General features: G+C 30.9%; 1 pseudogene; it reads right to left on the bottom strand.

Annotated features, from left to right (window-relative positions):
• Window positions 1-9488: 9488 nt before the first annotated feature.
• On the bottom strand, window positions 9489-10526 carry LOC111892204 (probable microtubule-binding protein TANGLED; annotated as a pseudogene).
• Between the last annotated feature and the right edge of the window lie 3941 nt (window positions 10527-14467).

The following is a 14467-nucleotide window of genomic DNA, read 5'->3' as shown; positions in this document are numbered from 1 at the left end:
TGTTCTACACATAGTGCCAATTTTGGTAGCCCATGGGATCCTCTTATAGTTGTGTCAAACTAGGGTTACAACATGTAAACCCTAATTGACATGGCTTTTCATATTCCACGATCCATGGGTTTATAACCTCCATGGACTATTCATGGACCACCTTATGGGTTTTATCCCAATTCAATAAACCATGGATCATTATCCCACTATAAAAGAATGGATGATTTGCACAATCAACCCCATATATTTAATTAGTCTCCTTTTGATCACCAAATTAATTCTAAATTAATTCTTGATCAAAACTAATAAAATTATATTATTAATATATTAGAACTTATAATATATTAATAAGACATAAGTGTCATTTCTCTCATTTAGTATATCCAAGTGTTGCAATGTCATGCAACCCAAAATGGACCATGCTAACCGGGTCAAGTACATTCCAGAAATAGTTATGAACTTAGACACCTAATCAAACAGTATGTACCTTCTTGTTTCCTTGATAAGCCTCTGATGATGAAGTGCATCAAAACAGTCCAGAGACCTAAGATAGCTGACTTCTTGAATTCCTTAGCCTTGTACTCCTGATAGTAACCAATGTGGTTGAGAAACTGTTCAAATTCTTCGATAGTGATTTCTTGAACCTTGAAGTCGGAGGGGTTTTCTTTTACTCCGATCGCCTTGAGAAATGTGGATTTTTGGATTGGAACGATGCGATCACCGGTAATCTTGGTCTCAAGAACATCATTGTCGATTTTGATCCTCTCGAATGTAGTGTGAAGAAGGTTAAGTAGAGTGGTGGGTCTGGAACTTTGGTGAGTGGAATGGAGATGGGATGATGAGCAATGAACTCAATCATCACTCGAATGGGGTCATCAAAATCCATGGGATTAAGGGAGAAGAGATGTGTCGTGTTCGTGAGGAAGGGTTCAGGGGACTAAGACGATGATGATCCTTTATAAGAATTCTTCTTAGCACCAGTTTTGGGGGCTTTGTAAGTGGTTTAAGAGATTTTGGAGGGAGATGAAGATTCCATTATTGTAGGAAGATGATAGCTCGAAGAACACAAGAACACATGAAGAAGAAGAGAAATTTGGGGCTTTTTGTGCGCGTAAAGAGAGAAAAGGAGATTTGAAGTGATATATATACAGGTGATGTAAATGGGTCGGGTTGAAGGGAAATCATGAGATCTGGAGATGGAAATGGGCCGCATTAATTGTGTTGCCATATTTGGGGTGAGTTGACCTGTGGTGACGAAAGGTTTCAATGGATGGGAGTGAAAAATTGAAACCATCACACGAAAATGGGATGTTTTCTTTATGGAGTCTCGCAAACGTGGAGCGAATTTCGAGGGTGTAAAGATCGGCATCTCCAAAAAGTAACCGTTAAAAACGTTTCACCTTAAAACCTTTTAGACTTCATCATGTCATTTGATTTCGGAACCTTAGGGTTCCTAAAATTTTTGAAAACTCTTTCTTAATTTGAGAAGCCTGGGATGAAATTTTGTGATTTATTCCGGAATGAAGCATATGAGCTTAAAATGATCCGGAGTGATTTTTGAAAATTCTGGAGTCTACAGTCCGGAGATAAAAGTTAATGAAGTTCCGGAGCAAAGATTTTATGAGATTCCGGAATGAGTTTTGAAATGTTCCGGGATGAAATTTGGAAAAGTTCCGGAGTGAAATTTAAGAAACTTCCGGAGTGAACTTTGAAAAACTTTCAGAGTGAAAAGAGTTCAATACCGTTCCAGACATGAATTCCGGGATGATCTTATGAAGTAAGTTCCGAGGTTCAAAACTAATTTTCTTTCTGATGTTGCCATCAGAGAGTGCAAGCCTCTTGAAAGAACTGAGGATCAGGCATCATCATACCCATTTTGTTTAGAAAACCGTTGAATATGGTTTCGTCTAATGCCTTAGTAAAGACATCAGCAATTTCATCGTTAGATGGAACAAAAATAAGTTCAATGTTACCATTTAAAACATGATCTTTAATAAAATGGTATCGTATGTCGATGTGTTTCGTCATAGCGTGTTGAATTGGATTGTGTGAGATAGCAATGGTATTTTGATAATCACAGTAGATTGGGATTTGTTGAAACCGGTAACCATAATCCAGGAGCTGATATTTCATCCAGAGAACTTGAGATGTGCAACTAGCAGCAGCAATGTATTCCGCTTCGGCTATTGAAAGTGCAATGCAATTATGTTTCTTAGATGACCGGCTGACCAATCGACTACCTAAAAACTGAAAGCCACCAGATGTGCTTCTTCTGTCCAATTGAAGACCGCCATAGTTTGAATCTGAATATGCTTGAAGGAGAAAGCTAGTAGAAGAACATACCTTTTAGTTGCTTGGATTCCTTGAGATCTTTGTGAGCCTAGCACCTTAATTGTGATGCCTCAAATGTTTCACACAACACCACAACACTTGGAATAACTTTGAGAGAAGTCCACACTCACTCAAAATCGGCTAGCCCTCTTGTTCTACACATAGTTCCGATTTTGGTAGCCTATGGAGTCCTTTTATAGTTGTGTCACAATTAGGGTTACAACATGTAAACCCTAATTAACATGGTTTTTCATATTCCATGATCCATGGGTTTATAACCTCCATGGAGCACCTTATGGATTTACCCCAATCCAATAAACCATGGATCATTAGCCCACTATAAAAGAATTGATGATTTACATAATCAACCCCATATATTTAATTAGTATCCTTTTGACCACCAAATTAATTCTAAATTAATTCTTGATCAAAACTAATTAAATAATATTATTAATATATTAGAACTTATAATATATTAATAAACCATAAGTGTCCTTTCTCTCATTTAGTCTACCCAAGTGTTGCAATGTCATGCAATCCAAATGGACCATGCCAACCGGGTCAAGTACATTCCAGAAATAGTTATAAACTTAGACACCTAATCCAACAATTGTATGGTATGTGGTATGATGGGGGAACTCACTAAGCTTCGTGCTTACGGTTTTCAGTTTTGGTTTCAGGTACTTCTTCTTAAAAAGGAAAGGAGCCGACATGATTGCAACGCATCACACTATATTTTCCGCACATGAGATCTTTAGGATTATACTCTGATATTGCTTCATTATGACATGTTTTGATTATTGACATATTGGTTTTTGATATGGGATGATACTATGGATGTTTTTATACTATTGGTTTTATAATAACTTATGTAAAAATAAAATTTTTTGTCTTGATTTTTAGGATGTTACACAACCCTTGGCAGGAAGCAAAAACCGAGATTCAACATGTGGTGGAGCCGGAACAATAAAATTTGAGGTACGGAACCCGACTTTGAAACGGCTTACGGCTATAGAGATGGAGGAAAGGCGAGCAAAAGGATTATGCTTTAACTGTGATGAGATGTTCTCGATTGGCCATAAGTGTGTGAAACTGTTTGGCATCATGATGGAGGATGAAGAAGATGTTACTTGGGATGATCATGTTGTTTTTACCAACGCATACTCAGGTTTTGAGCTTGTGGACAAGCTCAATGAAAAGGAAGGGAGTAATGTTATGAATCATACTTGATAAGTCTGCAAATTAATAGATAATAAGTATTTTATATTTTAGGAAGTTATCTTGTTCCCGTTTTTAATATTGGTAATTAGGATCTTTTATTATTTGAGTTGATTAGAACCTTTGTTTCCTGATTTGAGTCTTTTGTTTATCCCTATTTAAATGGTAGTCATTCATGAAATAAGATATGTTGGAATTTGAAAACATTCAATGGAGTAATATTAGTTTAATAACTTAGTTTAGTCTCCTGCAAATAAGAGGCTAGGTTACAAGGGAATTCATGGTTTCTTCAAGCACTAGCACTGATCCTGTCACGAGGTATAGATCCCGGGTCATAACAAATTTGGTATCAGAGGCGCTCGTGATGTCGACACAATAGGAAGAGCAGATGTAGAAATTGGAAGCGTTCTTGATCGACTGATGCAGTAATAATGCTCATAAAGGTTTTGATACGAATATAAAGGTACCTGCTTAAAAATTTCTTATTTATAGTGATGTAGAAGTAGATACAGCAAAATGCTTTAATTTTCAGCACCAGGCCAAATTTATAGTGATGTATTTGTACATGAAACATCAAAGGAAGGACCAAAACTAAGAAGAGATTTCTTTAGGTATAAAAACTGATAAAAATATGCTAAAATTGGCGATCAAATTTGTAAATTACTTAAATTTTAATTAGACTATTTGTGTTGTGGCAATTATTAACGGATTGGGTTGTTCGGTTATCCAATAGGTAATCATATTGGATTCTCTTTTTGTTCTTTTTTGTTGTCAGTCGGTTGAATAACATAGTGTTTGGTGTAACATAATTAGGGAATGAATGTAATTGTTCATTCCATAGTTGAATGGATGGATCATTCTTTATGTTTTGTCAATTTGATAAAGGGTGTTTCTTTTCATTCCACCGTCCAATGGAATTAAAAACTATAATATATTCTAATATTTATTATATAATTTTTATTATACTTTTTATTACAAATTTTGTGATTTTAATTATATTATATATTTACTTCCGAATGTTAACTAAAAGTTAATGTTATTAAGTTTTTACATTTAAAAGCTAAAGAATGTGGTGTTATAAAAATTAAATCACAGAAGGTTCCTTTGTAGATAAACTCGTTGTTATTGTTATTTTAACATAAAACATCTTCTTTTATATGGTATTTATGAATAAACTCATTAACTAAAACTACTAAATATCATTGTTTCTTGATAGTTTTCTCTGTTCAAATGTTCTAAAATGTATATCTAAATAGTTCTGGGGTTTTAAAACTCCATCACGCCTTTCAGTCCTAACTCGAGAGAATGAATCTGATAGTGGATTCACCGGTAGAAAATCCATAGTCTTCTACACTTCGTCATTTACATTTTACATTGGATTATCTTACAACTTGATTTTTCTTATGGTATTTGCGGTATCTACTACTACTTTATATCGTTTTTGAGCATCGTACTTTTAGAGCCAACCAACTATAGTGACCTACTTTGGTGACCCACCAAACATCAACAAAAAAAATTAGACCCGTACAATTTCACGGCATCTTCTCTAGTTTTTTAATATAGAAGACATATGATTTATGAAATAATAAATATAAATATAAAGTTATTGTAATTCAATATTTATAATAGAAAAATTACAATTTTCATTAATATGGTTAAGCAATTTTTTTAATCAAGTTAATTTTTTTTTTTCAATTTTAGTTGTCCTCGTCTTTGAAAAAGTTTGTTTATCACCTATTGATCGATATTTCGTTTAATAGGAACACTCTTCGTTCCATGTTCCTTACCATCTTCCTATTTAATCATCTCTTTAAACCCTAAAGCTTAAAATTAAATATTATAGCAACCCCAAATTAAAAGCAAATCCATAATTAAAGCTCACTCAAATAAAAATAAGATAAATGTTTGTTTAGAACTATTTAGGTTGTGTTTAGCGGACTAAAACAAATTTATTCTTTTATTTATTTTATTTACTTATTATTTATTTTTTATTTTTAAGTTGTCATGTTTGACAAATAAAAAAGAGGCTTATAAACTAGTTTTTTGAAAAAACTATTTAGACTAACTTTTTAAGAACATTTTAAAAAAAATTCAAATATACCTTTTAATTTTTTTTTTCGATTTACTTTTTTTTTCCTATAAAACATCTATAATGTACTTAGTGGTCACAATACAAAGAGTGAGAAGACAAACATACAACAAGTTGCGTCATTAAACATTTTTCTATGATAAAATCAATTCTTTTGAAAACTACGTTATAGATCTAAAGGATATAAAATAGTTATGCATGATCCGTTGTATTTTATTAAGAAACTCCAACTGCATTTGGCATGAGGAAACAAAACATTTCAAAAGCGAATGGTATGAACACATATTGTTTTTCCATGCACGATTTCTCATGTTTTGTGATTTTGCATGCAACAACTTTTAAAGCAGCATGCTCCGCCTTGAAATCCCCAACCCTCAAGCCCACCAGAGGGGATACCCTTATAAGGTCCGCACAAGCATGTTTTTTTTTTTTTTTTTTTTTAATAGAAAACATGTTCTTTCAAATGTCATTTTATATCTTTCAGCTAGTTTTACCAAACGTTATTTTTTATCAGCTAATTTTTCATACAACATCTAATTTTTTTAGTCACCATCTAGCTTTTCAACTAATACCTAGTACGCCAAACATAGCCTTAATGTTAAATGATTCAAATCCATTAATGATTCAGAGAATGTTGGATTTGTTAACCGTTCAGAATTTGATTCGCTCGGATGTTATTTTGTATAAAACTTGTTGAATGCGATTCATTTAGAGCTTACATCATTCAAGAAAAAAAAAAGCAAAACGTCCTACTCGTTTAGACCTCGAGTTCAACACAAATGATTTATGTTAACTAAATGACCTCTAAATATCCAAAAGAAACTTTTCTACTGGTAGCATCTTAGATAGGCAAATGAATTTGAAAGAATGAAGTTCTTTTGCCAACTTCTCAAATTTATAATTGAAAATGAAACCCTCAAACAAAATAGATTGGTTTGTCATAGTTTAATTTTAATCAGGGTTCTTGAACATGATGACAAACGTGAGGAAAAAGATGATAAATAGGGATATATTGTTCATTTAGAAAAAGTTAATAGATAAGCAGTTAACTTAGATAAAGTATGGACCAAAAATGTGCCACAAATAGTTTTTAGGGGATGTAGGTTAAAATTGAAAAACTAATTTGATTCAAAATAAGAAACTATCACAAGGATCATTTTTGTAATTATCTTTAAAAAAATTTAATAGAAAAAAAATGATCCATATAGTTTGTATTTTTTTTTATTGAAATATAAAAAAAATTAATATATATTTTTTATCATTCCTTTCACATCTTTTGTCCCTGTTGACATTAGGGTCAAGAAACCAATTTGTAAGTTTCTCATTATTATCAACTAGTAAATGAGTTTGTGCATTGCTGCGGGTTTTTACATGTTTTTGTTATGTATAAACCAATTATATTTTACAAAGTTGAAGCTTCATCGGTTAAAGTAACATTTAAAAAATAAAAAGGATGAAAAATGTTTTTTCAAAGTAGAGTAAAAAACATATTAAGAAGTCCATAAAATATTTCTGCCTAGTTAAAATTAAGATAAGAATTGAAAAAAAAAAAAAAAAAAAAAAAAAAAAAAAAAAAAAGATATTGTTTCCAAGTAATGTGGCAACCCACAATAGTTGTTAATATATATTAAATAAAGTTGAATAGCATATAAACAATAGAAAGTTTGGGCTAAACTTCTAATTATCTAATTTTAAAAAGTTTAAGGAAAATAATTTGGATTTGGAGATAGTTTGTCAATAAATGGAAATAGTTTAGGGACCAGTTTCATAATTTAGATGTTTTGAATGTTGTAATTCAATCACACGGCAAGAAGGAGGCCCACAATAGCAAAAGAAATGAATAGATGTGCATAATAGATCAACTTTTATTGTACAATATGCATCACGAAGAGTACTATTAGCTAGAGTAATTTATACTTTATTGTACAATATGCATCACGAAGAGTACTATTAGCTAGAGTAATTTATAGAGATAAAAGTTAACTTGAATTTTGTATATATTTATAATTTTAGTAATAGTGCCTTTGTTGTTTTCGTGTTTAGATTTTCACTTAAATTTATTGGGTTCTACTTTTTGATTTTTGTGTTTGCCAAGTGTTCATCATATTACAACATGGACCAAAAACATTTTAAAAACTCTAATAAGCACCAAAATGTTAAAACTATTTGCTATTGACCTAAACCCAAAAAGAAAAATATGTTAAACACATGGACCTATTTTGTGATTTTGTTTGAACACGGAATTATATTAAATTACTAGCAATGGGCTAATAAAGACCATATTACAAGGACATAATAGCTAGAGAATGGTTATGAAGTCAAGTGTCTTAGTCCTCCTTATATTTTTTACGTTGGTTACAAATCCAAAAGAAAATGGAACAATGTCGTCAAAGATATATGTTTTCCTAGCTATAGTTGTTACAAAGACAAATCTGTTCTAAAATTTTCATGTGCTCAGATGCGAACGCATGAATGATTTCATAGTAAGGGTATCACAGAAAATTTTAGTAGCGTCAAGAAAAAAAATTCAAAATTTTTTGCACTGTTGTCAAAAAAACCATGCGTTGCTAGTGCCACTACATACACCATAGTAAAACCGCCCCCGCACCTACCCACAAAAGTAGGAGCAATCATTAGGTCGAAACATTTCTATACCACCACATTTCAGATAAAGTTATCCGTCAACTTTAACCAATCAACCACCGAGTTAAAATTTGGACTATCCAAGTTCTACAATCTACCAATGAGCTTCAAACAAGAAATTAAATATCTTCCTACCTTTTGATGCTACCAATCCTCCTACCCATTTAAATGATGACATATGTCATATTATTATCCTAAAATATCATTAAATTTCATTAAATGATCATTAAAAATGTTACATATATCACAATTTCATTGGGTAGAAAGATATGTAGAAAAAAAAAATAGAAGAATATTTAATTTCTTACTTCAAAATATCCATAGTCATAGGGTAAGAAATAAAAAGACGACTCACAATCTCAATGTCACCATTGCAATTTGGACAATTGATAGTCTAAATCTATATTTTTATCAACAAGCTTCACGAGTAAGAATAGAATTAAGGATCGCATACCAAATAAGATATTCAATTTGATAGGAACCAAATTATTTCTTAATTTATAAATTTCACTTGCCTAATCAAATTTATGATGCTACGATTGCTATTTCATTCACAAAAATAAGAACAATATTTTTATTATATTACGACGAAGGAACCCATTTGTGGGATGGGCATGTGAGAAATGAGAATAACACAAAACACATGAAACATCATGGCAAGTGTGTCTCACATGTGAGTCTTGGACATATGAGCTCCAGCATAATTCGATAGCAAAGCTAATTAAGTAATCTCTACATAATATTTTTCATTTTCTACTTTTGCTTTATATTTAAAGAACAAAAAGTTAACCAATATTTATTTTGAAAACTTTATAAACTAATATTTCAGTTGTAACCATATTTTGTTTTTTGGGTTTTCTATAAGGGATAATGTCACTGTAACACAATAAACTTTTGTGATTTGTCCGACTTGACCAATTATGTTTTTTTCTTGCGCATTAGGTCATCTAACTTTTACTGTACATGTCAATTAGGTCATTATCGTTAGTTTTTAACCATTCATCCGTTAACTAGTTTTCTAAATTACAAGAATGGCCCCTATAGATTAAATTTCTTTCGTAATTGGTCGTTATCAGCCATGTTTTAAATCAGACGACTAAAACTACCACAATCCTGAAACTCTAGGGACCAGAGTGTAACCTTGTCATTATGGGAACAAATTGCAGATTATTGTTATTTTATGATTATAAAAATGTGAAAACCAAACAAAAATCTTTTACATGGTAGCCACCCTGGATCTAGTTAGAGATATGCAAATCGGTGGGTTCCTAAGCATCAACGGCGAAGCCAATCTAGTCACCAACCTCGACGGTGAAAACGACCTCCGTAGCTTTGCTGACGTGGAGATGTTCTTAGGTGGTGACATCGTCTTCTTCTTTGCACTGGCTGTTTTGGGTCTGGTCGGAGATACAAAAAGTGGTGGACTGCGAATCTTTACTTGAAACTTAGCCACGGCGATAGGAGGCGGCGACGTCTTGATTAGAAACTTGTGAGGGGTGGTCTGACGGGTTCTTGTAATCACCGACGACCTTGTTCTGCAAAATTGTTGGTTTTTATGAAGCAATTGTTGAATGGAAAAGGGGGTTTGGGAAGATCACAGTTTTTCTAGCCTAAGGTCTATTCTTCAGTGACACCCTATTCGCCGGAAAATGACCCTTTTCATTCTCGATTTCTTTTTTGGGTGGTGAACCGGAGACTTTGAAATTAATCTGTGATTTTGCTCTTTCAAGTAAAGGAGAATGTAGATTTGATTGGATTATCTGTTTCTCTCTCTTTCTCTGTGACCGGAGGTCGGGTGTTTCTGGGTTTAACCTCGAATTCTGTCTAGAATCAATCACCTGAGTTTTCGGATCGCCGCCAACCCCAGTGGTAATCTTTTTGGCTTTCGTTTCAACAGTCGTCACGATTTCTCTAGGAAATTGACTGACATTTGATTAGGCTTTTAAGTATCTAAAATAACTTAATACCAACAAATTATGAATAATAATGAATTTATCAGATACAACATATTTGATCGATTTTGAAGGAGCTTCGGGTAAGTTGGGATACAAAAGAATTTAAGGAAGACGATGACAATGTTGCACTTTGGTCCCTAGAGTTTCAGAGTTGTGGTACTTTTAGTCATTTGATTTAAAACATGGCTAATAAAGACCAATTACGAAAGAAATTTAAACCATAAGGGTCATTCGTGTAATTTAGAAAACTAGTTAACGGAGGAATGGTTAAAAACTAACGATAATAACCTAATTGACATGTACAGTAAAAGTTAGATGACCTAATACGCAAGAAAAAAACATAATTGGTTAAGTCGGACAAATCACAAAAGCTCATTGTAACACACACTTACAACACATGTCGATAAGATACACTAAATTTTGATTCTTTTAAAACCATAAAGTTACATGACTATAGTGTTACATTTATGAAACTGAAACTCAAATTAATAAAAAAGTTTTGTGTAGGAGTATGAGTTTAAAACTTTTAAGTAAATTACACAAATGGTCCCTATGGTTTGGGATAATTTATGCGTTTGGTCCCTAATTTATTTTTTAACTCAGAATCTCTTTACTTGTTTTTTTGTTACGTTGTTGGTCCCTACTATTTGTTTTTGTTACACGTTTGGTCATCGTGTTACTTAAAAAGACTATTATTTAAATAGGAAAAATAGTGGAGTATGCAAGATAAGGTGAGAAGGTGAGGTTGATGGTATGTTTATTTAAATAAATTAAAAAATCAAGAGCAAAAAAATCTTTTTAGGTAAGACAGAGACCATGCGCGTAAAAAAACAAACATTAGGAACCTTCCAAATTAAAAAAATAAGTTAGGGACCAAATGCATAAATTACCTTAAACCAGAGAGACTATTTGTGTAATTTACTCAAAACTTTTATTTTAACACGAAAGCTCATAATTCAAAAATCATGTCAAGTAGTTTTTGAAAAAATTTAGAAGCTCTTTATTTTTAGTTTTTTATACCATTTTATACATTTCAAAACATATATGTATTTTTCTCGAATAATTTTACACAAATAAAAGCTTCAGCTTTATGCTAACCACTACAAACTACTAACTTTCAACATTAGTTACTAGCTTTCAGATAGTTTTGTAAAATTATATCATAACTTTTAAAATATTTATAAGAAATAACAATACCAAATAATAAATTAGGGTGGCAATGGGTTGGGTTGGGTCATAAACATGTTGAAAATCTCTACCCAACCTAGCAATGGGTTGGGTCATAAACAGGTTAACCATTTAAGTAAAAGAGTTGAAAATTTCCAATTCAATCCAACCTTTTTAGTAAATGTATTGAAATCGGATTGACCTATTTATTGTTTTTTCAACCGGACTTATTTACTAAACAGGTTAAACTCAGATTGACCAGTTAAAATTTTCATAACAAAACCTTAAAAATCAAATAATTCATCATATAAAATTACATACAATTTAAAAGATATAATAATTTTTCAAGATTGAAAATAGTACCAGTAACTTTATAGGCCCATAACACAAACACAACTAAAATGTTTATAACTATAAATGTTTAATTTTTAAATTTTACCCAACTCGGCTATCACTTTTACCAACTCAAATCCAGTGACGGTTATTGACCATGGTTTTTGATAAATAAAAAATAATTTAAATTTAATAATCAACTAAATAATAATAATATATAAATATAAAGTACAAAATATTTACAAATTTTAAATGGGTTGGCGGTGTAAACGGATTAGGAATTTCAACCCTAACTCAACCCCTTTAATTAAACGGGTTGACCATTTAATTAAACGAGTTTAAAATCTCAAGTCAATATTCTATTTATTGGGTTAGGTTCAAACTGGGTTGATGGGTTGAAATTGAGATTGTCTTCCCTATAGTAAATAATGTACAGAAAAATAACACCCCAATTCTAAAATATATCTTGCGATAGAATGAGACTGTTGAACAATATATTTGTGTAATCTCTTTTGGTAATTGCTTTGGACCACATTTCATTATTACCCCAAACTCAAATTAAATATTGGTTTAATAATTAGTTGATAAAGGATTAAAGCATTGTTTGTTGAAAACAAATCAAAGCAAGGGTTATGAAGTTTGTCTCTTCTAATAAAAAAGAAACCAACATTAGAAGTTGTTCCTTTTGGCTTTTGTCTAATCAAAGATAAAAGAAGATGTAATGTGTGACAATATTATATGATATGCGGGTCAAAAGAAAATACCTTTTCTGTCGAAAGTAAATTACAACTTCTAAAGCTATAAAAAATATTTTAAAATTATTTATCTATTTGATAACAATTTTATGATTTATCAGGACCATTAAAAAAAAAAAAAAAAAAAAAAAAAAAAAAAAAAAAAAAAAAAAAAAACACTGATACGGATAGAATCAATGGTAGACTTTAGTGGAAGGTCCGGGTAGCCCTTGTTAGTTGTTACCCTTGAATTTTTCTGTGCATTGTAAATTTTTTGAGATTTTTTTTTCGTTATTTTATAAATTTCATGACATGTTACCCCTAAAATTACATATGCTACCCCTGATTGTTTTATTTATTTATTTATTCATTTTGAGTTTGCCACCACTGGATAGAATAATGAATTTTTTAGCATGATTGGTTTATAAAGATTGGTAAACACATAATGGTTCGTTTTAATTCTAAAAAGGAAATAATGTTACAAATGTTAAGAAAAGAGATATTTTTTATGTAATTTATTGATTATTTTAAGAAAAAGGTCGAATAGCCAAAAACTATAGGAAAAAGAAAAATGTCATTATCCGATCGAAAGTAGACTTGAGACCACTTAAAAGAGATGATGACATTGAGCCATTTATTCTCTAGTCTTGTTCATATTAACGTCTCTTTTTCAAGTTACTTCATCATATGCTTTGTTAAGATCCCCAAATAAAGGATATATAGTTATCGATGTTGATGGAGAAAGTTTATTATATATTTTATTAATAGTGATCTATAATATATTTTTAAATTCAATCTAATATTATAAGAGAACAATGGCCAATGGGTTATAAAATGCGAAACAATTGAAATTTGGAGGAATAATTATCCATCAAGCATCTTGTTGTTAGAAATAAATTGAAATTCAATATTGAATATACATTTTTAATCTTTTATTTATTTATAAATATTCATAATAGTTCATTAGCGAATTCCTTCTATTTTTATTAGGAATGGAGAAAACCATCAAATATAGTATTTGAAGAATTTCGTTAGGATTAAATTCCATTGATTTATCAACCAAATTCATTATGCAATGGATTCTCAAATCCCGATTTAATTGAATTTCATGAATATTAAAATATTATTATATTATGTGATAAGACCTGAATCCCTATATGGTTCTTTTACATTCTGGAATTACTATAGATTTATTTTTGGATTTTTAGATTTATATTAACATTATCATTTTTTACAATTTTAATAATTTATAACAGCTTTAAGATAAATAATTATTTATTATACGATGTCATTTCTGCACAAAAAAAATCACATAATCATTTTCATTTTTTCATATTCGGACTGTTCGGCCGTCTATAAAAGAAACAAGTATTACATATATAACACATGTTGCATTACAAAATAAATCATTTATTCATTTAATACATACTCAAAAAACATTTAATGGAAGAAAAAAAAAAGTTTATCACCCATGACATTCATATCACTTCGACCCTTAACGAATATTGAACAACATATATGATTTTACGCAAAACTTTGTCGAAAGAGCAAACATTTTTGGTATCTAAAATTGCTATCCGAGGTTCTTATGGAATGTGTCAAAGTTTTTTATTATCACTCCTATCTCCACATCATTACATGTTTATCGATAGTGATACCATTTAGAGTATAATTTGCAATCAATCATCTAGAATCTTTTGGAACAGTTTTGTTTGCAATACTATAATCATATACATGAGATAAAAGTCACGACAATATAATCATAAGGTCAGTGTCCTTAAGTATAATATTAGACATCATAACATGCAAAATTAGCATCTTTTAACAAATTTTGTAATACCCAAAATCATAACTCAAGTACTCAATTATTTATTTTTGGTACAAAGAGTGAAATCAACCATGATGAAAATTACAAAATTATCCCCCTACTGTATTTGCTTGATTTTTTCTACAATGGTGATTTTTTTCTTTCGATCTCAAGGAAGTGATTGATACTCGAGGCTTCA

The sequence above is a fragment of the Lactuca sativa genome, chromosome 4 (genome assembly GCF_002870075.4).
Source record: "Lactuca sativa cultivar Salinas chromosome 4, Lsat_Salinas_v11, whole genome shotgun sequence".
In the NCBI taxonomy this organism is placed as follows: Eukaryota; Viridiplantae; Streptophyta; class Magnoliopsida; order Asterales; family Asteraceae; genus Lactuca; species Lactuca sativa.
Note: the sequence above shows the minus strand (reverse complement) of the source record. Positions and strands in the feature narration are given on the sequence as shown.